This window comes from Erinaceus europaeus, chromosome 9 (genome assembly GCF_950295315.1).
Source record: "Erinaceus europaeus chromosome 9, mEriEur2.1, whole genome shotgun sequence".
In the NCBI taxonomy this organism is placed as follows: domain Eukaryota; kingdom Metazoa; phylum Chordata; class Mammalia; order Eulipotyphla; family Erinaceidae; genus Erinaceus; species Erinaceus europaeus.
In genome coordinates this window covers 90,154,431-90,167,775 of record NC_080170.1, presented here as the reverse complement: position 1 = coordinate 90,167,775, position 13,345 = coordinate 90,154,431, and the positions used below count along the sequence as shown (strand labels likewise).

The window sequence follows — 13,345 nt, the reverse complement described above, 5'->3', positions numbered from 1 at the left end:
TTTTACTTTGATATTTCAAATATGTTAAACTTGAATCCTCTATCTTTCCTGTCTGAATTGTTGTTCTATTTCTGTTTTCTCCCTCCTTTCTTCTTCTTGCTTTCAGATTCCAGAAAGGACCGATATAAGACTTAAAAAAAAAAAAAAAAAAAGTCTTCATTGCAATGGTCTTCTCAAAGATGTGATATCACATGGCAAAAGACTGTGGTGACTTTTTTAAAATTTATAACAATAGCATGTAGTCCTTTGAAGTAGTAATTAGTTTTATAAATATCTTGTGTTTGTTTTACTTAAATCACCCTGGGAAGGAATTTAACTAAAACCAGCTTAAGCCTTCATTCCAACAAAGCAAACTGCAAAATTCATTCTGAATAATCTCATCAGTAGGCAAAGCAAGTGTTCACTTTAGCTGGCTTCTTGGTAACACCCAATGGTGACTTCACTCTGAGAATCTCAGTTTCCTCTTTTGCAAAATGGGGAAGTTGACCTAGTTTATCTGTAGTTTCCTTCCAGCTTTAGAGTATCATGTATGCCTAGACAAAATGATGGGAGAGGAAGCACAAAGTTAGACCCAGCAAGCTGAGAGGGTTGGCACCTCTCAATTTGTGTTAGTTCCAACCATCTGCAGCTAATGACCCTAGTAATAAGCAGCTCCTTATAGTGACTGAGTGGTCTCTACAAACCTCTTAAAGGTGTAAGTGAGTACTAACCTTGGCTTAACTACTAAGAGATTACACATTTCTCCTTTCCCTAAAAATAAAATTAACTTGTTTGATAAGCAAAAATGCTTCTAATAAGATTAAGTGGTGGGGTAGTACAATCCAAATATGGGAACTGAAAACAAACAAACAAACAAAAAAAAACTTCCCCTTCCTTCTGTTATGATTCCAGGGCTACTCAAGCAGAGCTAAAGCCCTAAATAAAAGAACAGCTATACTGGAAAAATTAAGAAAAACAAAAATTCAGGATTTCTCTCTGAGGTCAGTAGATTTTAGCATTAAAATGTTAAAAGAATTAAATTGAAGCACCATCTAGTGGCTTGCAGTTGTGTTTTGTTGAAAGTTGCTCCCCAATTTCCCTCAAAACTATATTTAATTAATTATACATGTATATAAGTATTCAGAAACAGAAAAAATATAAATCTTTTTTTTTTTATAAAACAACAAGGGCAACAAAAGGGAATAAATAATTTTTTAAAATAATTTACATGTACAAACTATTGTATTTACTGTTGAATGTAAAACATTAATTCCCCAATAAAGAAATAAATATAAATCTTTTGAAGCATCATCTAGTGGCTTGCAGCTGTGTTTTGTTGAAAGTTGCTCCCCAATTTCCCTCAAAACTATATCTAATTAATTGTACATGTATGTAAGTATTCAGAAACAGAAAAAATATATATCTTTTTTGCTGGGGCAAAAAGTTGACAGAGAGGACTGGGTAAATAGCACAGTAGCAGTGCATAGAACTTGTGTGAGAGAAATCCCAAATTCAGTCTCTAGCACCACATAATTCCAAAACTGAGTGGTGTTCTATATCTATCTATCTCTATCTCTCTCCCTCACTCTTAAAAACAAAAGATTTCCCACCTGCAGGGGAGTTGCTTCACAGGCGGTGAAGCAGGTCTGCAGGTGTCTATCTTTCTCTCCTCCTCTCTGTCTTCCCCTCCTCTCTCCATTTCTCTCTGTCCTATCCAACAATGACAACAACAATAATAACTACAACAATAAAACAACAAGGGCAACAAAAGGTAGTAAATAAATTAAATAAATATTAAAAAAAAGAAACAAAAGATTTAGGGGGCCAGGTGGTGGTGCACCTACTTGAACACACATGTTACAATGCACATGGACCCGGCCAAGCCCCCAGTCTCCACCTGCTTCATGAGTGGTGAGGCAGTGTTGCAGGTGTCTTTCTGTTTCTCTCTCTATATATATCGCCCTTTCTCTTGATTTTTAGCTATCTCTATCAGATAAATAAACATAATTTAAAAAATCTTTAAAAATATATTTTTTTAAAGTTGAGCAGAGTCTGGAGAGATAGTTATCCATGTAGGTAATATGCATGGCTTGCCATGCTTATAGACCACATTCAAGTCCTGGCATCATCTGGGAGTGCCATGGCACTGAGGAAAACTCTAGTGTTGTTGTCTCCCCCCAACCCCCACCCTCCCCCACCCCCAGTCTCTCTCTACCTAAATGAAAATGTCAGACCTGGCTCAAAAAGAAAGGAAGGAAGGAAGGATGGAAGGATGGATGAATGGGAATGAAAAAAAGAAAAGAATAAAGCAAGTTGACAGAAAATAGCTGTCTCTTTCAAAAAATAGAACTTCTCCCCACCCCCTTAACAAATCACTGTCTTGCAAATGAAACCACAAAGCATGAATTCAGATTAATTTCTTCCAGAAATAATGGGGCCCTTTCAGTGGTAAAAGAATTAACATAGTAAAATTCCATAGGTATCAGTCTCTTTGTTTCTTCTTACTGAAATCCTAACATCCCACAATAGTCTTCATCTTCCCAATTCAGGAAAATGAGTCCTCACATAGTTTGGCATTGACTGATCATTAATGTAATCTCTAACCGCAGCCAGTTTCCCAAATCCCGTCCTACCACATGTTCAAAGCATCCCTTCTCTTTACATAATTAACAAGCCCAAGAGTTCACAAAGATGGCTTTTATACCTGTGATCACTAACTTCTTTGGCTGTGATGGCTAGGTGGTTAAAGAGTTGGACTTGATCACTAACTTCTGAAGTTATTTCTGTTTCATTAACTCTAGAGTAGGAGTGAAAATAAGCTACAACAATGAACAGGAGTAGAATATAATGTGCTTCATTATCTCTGGGAGAAGAATGAAAATAGGTCATAAGAACGCACATGAACATAAGCTGCTGCTGTGAGATTGACGGCAAACCTTAAGACGGAAAAACTGGGCACCTGTATCAATCATAGTTCACATTAGCTATGGAGTAAACCCAACAACAGAAACAACAGTAAAATAGATTCTTTTCTTTCAAACAAAAGAACTTTACAAGTAATTAGTCTAAGGTTTGTATAGCAACTCCATGACCATCAGGAACCAAAGCCCATATTTCTTTCCACCTTTGTGAAGAGCTTCCAATCTCAGTGTCACCTATGGCTCATGTTGGCTCATCATTGGATGTCTGTTGTTAATGTTTCGGGGGGCTCCAGCAGGCCAGGCTAGCATCACAGTGGTAGACAGAGACAGACTCAGGGACACACGGCTGGGCTGGGAAGCTGTATATCTTTATTCACGAGCAGGAAAACATGTGCTCTGCTGTCTTTCTCCTCTGGCGGCATAGAGAGACCCTTAAACTAACCACCACACAGAACTCTCCTGCATCCTTCTCTGGAACTCTGTAGGGGTTCCCTTGGGACGGGGACAAGTGGGCTCGCAAAACTAGCAGGGGCCAAACCAATTTTTCTAGCGGGGGGAGAGCTAGATCAAACCAATGTAAAGTATACAACAATCCCCCTTTTCTTTTTAACTAAATGACCACAGTATCAGGGGTGTGGGGTGAACAGAAACTTATAACGTACAGGCATTTTCAAAAAAGAAACTGGCACAAACATGGAGAAACATGTAAGTGAGTAACAAGAACCAGTGTGCTGCCAAGGGAAGGCCTGAGGGGGGCATTTTTTGCCTCTGGGCAAAAAAAAACTTTATCAGCTTAAAAAAACATTTCCTGCCTCTGGGGGGTGTACTTGCCTCGACAGGCATTTTCTAGCATGGGGGAAGGGTGAGGCCTAGAGTCCCAAGGCATGGCTGCAGTCAGTCTTTGAGAAACCCAGCAGCATAAGGGAAGCTGCTAGTTTTGTGCAGTGTCCGAGGTGTACCAGTGAGTCCGATAGAAGTCCAAAGCAGATGTCCACCGAAGAATTGCCAGGGGGTGAATTGTTGTACGTCTGTCTTGATGGGGAATGTCAGCCATCAGAATTCTGCTTTTCTGTAGAGAACTTGACAGCTGCAATTCACTTACTTATGAAATAAAACTTGTAGCAGGTTAGAAGCTTATCACAACTGATAACTCTATTACAATTAGAAGTCTTTTTTAGAATGATTTTAAAGTTGTTTAAACTTTAAACAATAGAATGTGAAAAGGTAGACATAAGAATCAAGGAAAGAAAACCTCAGGCATGAGAATAATTAGCATAGCCATTGTGTAATCTACCATTTCTAATAGAGAAGGTAATTGAGAGTTTTACATATCAACAAGTCTATTTAACCTTTTGTTACACCCATTCAAGATGGAGACACACCCTAGGTGTGTGCAGGTTTTGTTTAGACCAACTTGGTTAAAATATATTGATATTTAAACTAATTTTTACCTCAGACTTTAAATGTAAGTTAATTTTATCTTTATGAGAATTATGTTGAAAACCTTTTTCCTTTAACTCTGTCTGGTAAGAATATAGCCTTAAAGTTATATTTTTAACCTTAAAGTTTATGTTACCAAACTTTAAACACACACATAAACATGGTCTTTAATACACAAGGAGAGAAACCTTTGTTGTGAAGACATGTCATTTTAAACATGAATTTAGATCTGTACTGTCTTAGTTTTTTTGGGGGGTCACCATCTGGAGGTGGGGCCTCCCACACAGCTCCACTTCTAGGAATTGCAGGTTGCGATCTCTGCACGAATCTCTGCGTACTCCAGCTTGTCTGCCTTCAGACCCATGCTGGAGAACTCGGCCAGGGGGCCCAGTTTCAGCAGGGAGCCCACGGTCTCTGGGTGGTCCAGGATCTGTCCAGACTTCATAGCACGAGGGCGGGTGGGCCAGCTGTGCAGAAGGTGCGGGCCGAGGTGCCCCGGGGTGGCAGTCATGATAGGCCACCGCAGCCCTGCCCCATGGCCCTGCCATGTCTGCTGCCCTGCTCCCAGTGGCCGAGCAGCATGGAGGGAACCCACGCCCAATGCCCCGCACCACGCAGTGGAAAGCCGGCTCATGCAGGCTGGCGTTGGGCTTTTGCGGGCTGGCGTTGGGCGGGAACCACAGAGTGGTCCAGAGATAAATGTTCCAGAAACAGAGAAACAGTCTCGTGAAGAAAGGGCAGAGGCCTTAGGAGATCTCTTCACAAGCAGAAGAGAAGGCCATAGTGCATAGGTAGCCAAATTGTCTTCACTTATCTGAGAGATGCACAGGTCAGGTCCCTGTGGGCGCCATTTGTTGTTAATGTTTCGGGGGCTCCAGCTGGCCAGGCTAGCGTTGCGGTGGTAGACAGAGACAGACTCAGGGACACACGGCTGGACTGGAAAGTTGTATATCTTTATTCACGAGTGGGCAAACATGTGCTCTCCTGTCTTTCTCCTCTGGCGGCAGAGAGAGACCCTTAAACTAACCACCACACAGAACTTTCCTGCATCCTTCTCCTCACTCGGCAGCGCCAAGAACTCTGGAACTCTGTAGGGGTTCCCTTGGGGTGGGGACAAGCAGCCTGCGAAACTAGCAGGGGCCAAACCAATTTTTCTGGCAGGGGGAGAGCTAGACCAAACCAATGGAAAGCATACAACAGATGTCTAGTTATCAGTGTCACAGTCTAGGACATAAGAGGATACGACTAAAGAAGACCTTTCCTTTTCCTTACTCAGTTTTTAAAAAAAATATCTTTCAAGATTTATGCTTACATCCCCCACCCCATCCCCCTTTTTTGGTAAAATTTTCTATGCACGGTCATGCTTGGCTACATAGGAAACTGAAATTTCTTTTAGTTTAAGTATATCCTTACACTAAATAAAATTGAAACTATATTACTAAGCAATATATCTGAGACTCAGAGACCCAATGTCATAATAATGCTGTGTAACAGTACCTCTGGGAAAATAATTGCTCAAATGTCTGGATCTACTAGTGTCAGGTAGGTAGTAAAATCTGACTTTACTGAGCTTCCTAATGTAGGAAATGAGCGATTAGTGAATTTTCTATGTTGGCCTCATCAAAGTTGTGGGGGATGGAGCCAGGTTTACTCAACTCTGTTCTATATGCTACCCTTTCCTTTTCACAGTAGACCAGAAATGTTCTCATGGAATACTAAGTAGGAAAATTCAGGAATTCTTGAGATCTAGGCTTAAAACTGGTACAATGTCACTGTGCCTCAAAGAATTAATCACAGCAAATTAGGAAGATTAGAGAAATATGCACTTTTCTTGTAGAAAAAATCCTGAAGTCACCAACAAATTACATGAGAGAGGAAAGAATGATGATTTGGATACATGAATATAATCATCATCCACAAAGAGTAAAAGGAAGATAAGCACTGGACCAGTAAGCAACATGTACCACTTTTATTTTTTTAATTTGTTATAGCGTTGTATGGCTAAACATCTTTCCCCATTCTATGCTCTGCCCCACACATGAAGGAACTAAATAAAACAGAGCATGTGAAAAAAAGTTAATATGTTTGTTGTATGTGTGGAATATTTATTAACAGTGATTTTTTAAAAGATTTGTTTGTTTATTTATGAGAGAGAGAATGAGAACTCTAGTACATGGCATAAAGCAGGGATCAAACTCAGGATCTTTGCTTTTAACTCTAAAACTCTAGCCACTGTGCTACCATCCAGGCCATATATTATTTTTACTCAGGTCAGTTACTTAACAGAATTGATGTTAATCTTACCTTTGCCTATTCTTTGCTGTAGGCAGAAACAAGCTAAAGTCTATTTCTCCTGTTTAAGGTAAAAGGGAAGGTAGCATTTGTTCCCCCAATATTATAAGGTTGACCACATACACACATACACATCTCAACAAAGAACTGAGGAGAAAGCATGAATGATCAGGCAATTTAAACTTTTTTGGGGAAAACTGAAACATTCACATGTCAGGGCAGAGAGAGTAAAAGAGAGAGATAAACAGAGCAGATGCCCACATGATGATATCTGGACACAGAGAGCAAAGCTTACATGATCTAAGCAGGCAGAGAGAGGAAGAGTAAAAGGACACTTAGATCGTGGTTGGTGGTCCCGGCAGAGAGCAAGCCCAAGAGCCCAAAGGTCTAGCTTTTCAAAGCCCAAGCCCCACCTCCACCTTGCCAAGCCCTACCTACAATATAACCACTCTTATTTTCTGGGAGGTACTTTGTCCCTCAACACTTCTAAGGCAGTTACTTTATTTATTGATTTATTTTTTACTTTCATAGAAGAAGTTAGTGTGGTCTTATTACAAATTTCAATCAATAGAATGGGAGCAAAAGTGGTCATTATTCCCAATCGAGTTCATAAAAAATCATTTAAAAAATGCCCTGGGAGTAGGGTGGTAGAGCAGTGGGCTAAGCGCACTTGGCCCAAAGCACAAGGACTCGCATAAGGATCCAGATTCGAGCCCCGCCTCCCCACTTGCAGGGAAGTCGCTTCACAAGTGGTGAAGCAGGTCTGCAGGTGTCTATCTTTCTCTACCCCTCTGTCTTCCCCTCCTCCATTTCTCTGTGTCCTATCCAATAACAATGAGAAACAATAGTAACTACAACAATAAAACAAGGGCAACAAAAGGGAATAAATAAGTAAATAAATGTCCTTTTCTATTTTTCATTTACCTGTGGAGTGAAGGATAGATACTATAAAAAGAACAGAACCAGAGGATGCATTACTAATTTAGAGCATATCCATTTTCGCTTCTTCCATAGTATCACCAGTCAATACTGGAATGACAATAAGCAAAAATTAAGATTTTTTGTGATTAGATTACACTGAAAATCTTGTAGCTGTTTTTCAGATTCTCCTATTTATATAATATCCTCAAGGTAGTATGCATTCATTTTCTCTATTAGAGTTTTGTTGAAAATGAAACTGCCCTAATAATCTGTCACTTTACAAGAGAACTTTTTCCTTTAAATAAAAGACATTTTTTTCCTAGGGGGTTAATGTAAGTAATGCCAAATATATAAAGTTCCCGTTTACAGTGGCTCTAGATGGTGTTAGGGCTTCATTAAGTATTGTTATCTACACTAATCACTTCCTACCTGACATGAAAAAAGATTGAGATTCGGAAGCTCTAAAAGGTGAGTTGCCATTCAGTGCTGCCTCAATGACTAATGTCTAAATAACAGTTCATCTGATATAAAATTAAATTTCTTTCAAAAATGCAGATGCTGTTGAAACTGAATTATGACTATGTAATTCAGGGAGAAATCCAAACTTCAGACTAAAACTTCAGACCAACTGCCCCACTAATAGAAGGCTGAGTGAAAATTACTAATTGACCATTGACTGGAGATTGTTTATAGTGGCTCTGGTTTTTGAAACATTGATTAGCATTTTAAATAGACAGAGAAGCAAGGAGGAAAGATGAGAGCACATTCCAAGCCCTTTCATCCCCTGAGGGATATAGGGAAAAAATTCACAAATTGTTATTTGCCATTTGCTGACTTATCTTCCTCTTTAGGATGAAACGTATGGCTGTTTCACTCTTTTTCTTTAGAAAAAAAGAACTCTATAGGACAAAGAGGAACGTACATGCATCATCTAAGCCTCATGATGACAAAGTGTGCGTGTGTGTATATGCTTGTGTAGAGACAAAGAGAGTATGAAGCAAGTCTTGCCAATCGTGACAGTGATTATTATTATTATTTCTATACTGGGGAATTTTTTTTTTTACTTGCACTAATTTTGAGATTTTTTTTGTTTATTGGAGGATTAATGTTTTACACTCGACAGTAAATACAATAGTTTGTACATGCATAACATTTCTCAGTTTTCCACACAATAATACAACCCCACTAGGTCCTATGCCATCCTGTTCCGGGACCTGAACTCTCTCCTATGCACCACCTACCCAACCCATGGTCTTTTACTTTGGTGCACTACACCAGTGACAGTGACTTTTAGAAATACAAAGATGTCAGACTAACAGGATCACTTGGACTTGATGCTGAACTAGAAGACTGTGATTTTGAAGACTGAATAGAAGGTGAGTTGCTGTTTTCATGACATCTCATCTAATCTAAACTTGATGTCCAGATGTTTTTTATTCTCTCTAGGAAAAAACATATAATACGTAATTAAGTAGTGCCAACGGGAGACAGGAAACTTTATAATTTTCAGTGAAAATACTGAAGAATTGAACCTAGGAGTCAAATCATAACAGTCTTCAGATAGCTGGGAACATAGTTCTAGAAAGCTGCTCCAGAGACCTGGATCACAGTGTAGAGTTTTATACATCATGAATTCATGAGAAAAAGTTCACAATTAATATCTAAAGAATTCTACAACTTAGCAACTTAGTATAACTACAATAAACTTAGTGTTTCCCTTAGCTCCATGCTTAAGGCAAACAAGAAAAATCACTTTATTATTCTTTTTTCACTGAGCCTTTAGCCCAGTTTTCTGGAAATTGGGTTTGGTTGTCTGGAACACTTTCTCCTCAACCATGCCTCCTCTATAACTTTTTCTTGGTGACAAGTCACCTTGATTCTGCTCCATTACACAAAGAACAGAAAGATTCCAAATATAGTCTCTTCACAAAACCAGACCCATTGGGTCCTGACTCTTACATTCAGATTGTATTCTTTTTTTGTTTTGTTTTGTTCTTTCAAAACTTCTTTTAAATTTTTTATTGGGGGATTAATTAGATAATAAATAATTAGATAATAAATAAAATAGTTTGTACATGCATAACATTTCTCAGTTTTCCACAAAACAATACAAACCCCACTAGGTTCTCTGTCATCCTTTTTGGACCTGTACTCTTCCCCCCACCCCCAGAGTCTTTTACTTTGGTGCAATATGCCAACTCCAGTTGAGGTTCTACTTGTGTTTTCTCTTCTGATCTTGTGTTTCAACTTCTTCCTGAGAGTGAGATCATCCCATATTCATCCTTCTGTTTCTGACTTATTTCATTTAACATGATTTCTTCAAGCTTCATCCGAGCTGGGCAGAAAACAGTGAAGTCACCGTTTTTAATACCTGAACAGTATTCCATTGTGTATAAATACCACAACTTGCTCAGCCACTTATCTGTTGTTGGATACGTGGGTTGCTTCCAGGTTTTGACTATTACAAATTGTGCTACTGTGAACATAAGTACACACAAAATTTTTGGATGGGTGTGTTGGGTTCCTTAGGATATATCCCCAGGAGAGGAATTGCAGGATCACAGGGTAGGTCCATTTCTAGCCTTCTGAAGCTTCTCCAGACTGCTCTCCACAGGAATCAGACCAATTTACATTCCCAGCAGCAGTGCAGGAGGGATCCATTGAATCCACAACCTCTCCAGCATTTGATGCTGCTGCCATTTCCAATGTATTACATTCTCACAGGAGTAAAGTGGTATCTCATTGTCTTTATTTGCATTTATCTGACAATCAAAGACTTGGAACATTTTTTCATGTGTTTCTTGGCCTTTTGGATCTCTTCTGTGGTGAATATTCTGTCCATGTCTTCTCCCCATTTTTGGATGGGGTCATTTGTTTTCTTGTGGTTGAGTTTGGCAAGCTCTTTATATATTTTGGTTTTTAAAGTCTTGTCTGATGTATAGCATGCAAGGATCTTCTCCCGTTCTGTGAGGGGTCTCTTGGTTTTGGTAATGGTTTCTTTTGCTGTGCAGAAGCTTTTTGATTTGATGTAGTCCAGGTTTATACTTGCCTTAGTCTTCTTTGTAATTTAATTCATTTCATTAAAGATGTCTTTAAAATTTATATAGAAAAAAGTTCTGCCAATACTTTCCTCTAAGTATCTAATAGTTTCTGGTCTAACATCCAAGTCCTTGATCCACTTAGAAGTTAGTTTTGTATTTGGTGAAATATAATGGTTCAGTTTCATTCTTCTGCATGTTTCACCCAATTTTTTCCAACACCATTAGTTGAAGAGACTCTGCTTTCCCCATTTAATAGTCTGGGCACTTTGGTCAAAGATTAGATGTCCATAGATGTTGGGGCTTACTTTTGGGCTCTCAATTCTATTCCACTCTTCAGTGTGTCTATTCATGTTCCAGTACCAAGCAGTTTTGATTATAATGACCCTATAATACAATTTGAGATCTGGGAGTGTGATGCCTCCAGTTCTGTTCTTTCTTCTCAAGATTGTTTTGGCAATTCTAGGTTTTTTCTGGTTCCAGATAAACATTTGTAGCATTTGTTCTATTCTACAAAAAAATGTGGTTGGGCTCTTGATGGGGAAAGCATTAAATTTGTAGATGGCTCTGGATAGTATATTCATTTTAATGATGTTAATTTTTCCAGCCCATGAACATGGAATATCTTTCCACTTCTTTGTGTCTTTTTCAATTTCCTTGAGTAGTGACTCATAATTTTCAGTATATAAGTCTTTCACTTCTTTGGTTAGGTTTACTTCTTGATAGTTTTGTTGTTGTTGCTATAATAAGACTGCTTTCTTCCCCTCCCTCTCTTTCATCCTTTGGTAAGCCAATAATGTGTATATTATTTCTTTTGAAGTCATCCCATCTGTCTCTGTTGTTGTTTTCAGTATCTCTTAATCTCTTTTTAAGATCTCTTACTTCTTTTTTAGTGATCTCTAATTCATCCTCCATCTTGCTAATTCTGTATTAAACATCATTTATTCTATTCTCTCTCCCCTCTACTGTTTTCTGGAGTTCATCTATTTTGTTAGCCTGTTTTGATACTGTTTTAGCTTGTTCAGCTTGTTGTGTTCTTAGCTCAGCTATCTCAGCTTTCAGCTCTCTAATAACCTTGAGATAATTCATGTTTTCTTCCAGAGTCTCATTTGTTGTTTCTGTATTTCTGATGACAGTTCTTTCAAACTCTTTACCCATTCCTGAAACTATTTCCTTAACAAATGTTTGGATGTTAACCTCAGTATTTTGTGCTTCAACCTTTGAGGGGCTTTTAGTTGTATTCTTGTCCTGGTTCATTTCTCCAATATTTCTTCTTGTTGGTTTAACCACTCTATGTAGTATGTTATCTGGTCACTCTCTCAGTACTATTCAAATTACTAATCACTCTTGCCTGGATTGAGTTGTGTCTAAGTAAGATACTTAAAGAGTTCACAGTTGTGGATATTAACAGTTGTTTCAATATTATTTCAATCCTTGATTTGGAACACAGAGGCTGTTAAAAGCTTCTTTTGTTCTTTTTCTTCCCTGTAGGCTATGGGAGCCCAAGGTCTTTTAAACTATAAGTAGGCTTCTTAGCTTAATCCTTCACTCCTGACCAAGAGATAAAGCAAGGTGGGGGAGAGGTAACACAGTGATTATGCAAAGATACTCTCACACCCCAGGGATCCAAAGCTTCAGACTCAATTCAGATTCTCTGCTAATCCAAGCAGCACTGCTGTGCCCTGTGAGTTTCTAAAAAAACTCCTGTTTATAGTCTGTAGGTTCTGAATTAATTATTCACCATGTTTTTTCATCAGGAGAACAATGTAGAAAGGCTTTCACTATACAGCTCCACTGCCAGGCCACTGACATGTAGCTCTTCTCCTGAGTTTCCTGGTCAGTTCTCTGTTCCCAGATGTCAGGACAGAGCTTCCCCCCTGCTGCTCCAGCCTCTGAGGGTAGTAGCAATGGCGACTCACAGTTACATTGGGTGGGTCTTAGGGGAGTCCTCTCCTCCTTTCAGCCATCTTTTTGTTGGTAAAACAGATTGGAGTTGGTGCCTCATTTGGTAAATTGCCAGACTGTTAACAGCTACTCAATCTCTCCTTAGACTCCTTCCTGTCCACGAGCCACATGTATTTGCACTCACCAGTGGTTTCGTGGGCTCCTGAAGTCATTCTAGTCCTGCCTTCTTGTGGTCCCAGGTCCTTTGGTATTCCTAGTTGATCTGGAAGAGGAGAGGAGAGAAACACCCAGATTGTATTCTATTAATTTGAATTTAGTGATAAGGTAGCTAATGATCAATACAAGAAAATAAATTTATTAATGAGTTTATTTGTACTTAATTTTTGTTATAAGAGGAATGGATACAAGCCCACAAAACACAGGACAAAAAAGGAAAGTTAACACAAGTCCCAGCTAAACTTTATTCTCCCCATAGATTCATAACAGGGTAGTCTAGAATAGGCCTGTCCAAGGCTAAAAAGCTAGACTGAAACAGAAAGCCTTGTACCAGTGTTGCCAGCAATTCTAATCACTGGGTTTTCAGTTGCAGCAAAGATTTTATACCAAAGAAGAGGCTGAAGGAACAAACTGGCATTAATCTTTTCTAAGGACATTATAAACAAAAGTCATACAATGATGTTTCCTTTTTATAACTTCCTTTTAGTCTTAGGTTCATACCTGTATCCATATACCCTCCAGAAGTAGATGAATCCCAGAATGACAAGAATAACCATGAAAATACTGAATTTCAGACAAAGAAAGATCAGTAAGAAAGACACTGAATCAGCTAGGGTGAAGTGGCCTGTAAAT

At 38.8% G+C, this 13,345-nt stretch overlaps 1 long non-coding RNA gene across 1 annotated transcript; it reads right to left on the bottom strand.

The window, feature by feature from the left end:
- Positions 1-6,957: 6,957 nt before the first annotated feature.
- LOC132540240 (uncharacterized) lies at positions 6,958-13,337 on the bottom strand. Its single transcript, XR_009551448.1, has 3 exons — positions 13,214-13,337; positions 12,681-12,758; positions 6,958-8,995 (listed from the first exon to the last, which is right to left on the bottom strand). It is a non-coding gene; the product is annotated as an uncharacterized LOC132540240 (long non-coding RNA).
- Positions 13,338-13,345: the final 8 nt, after the last annotated feature.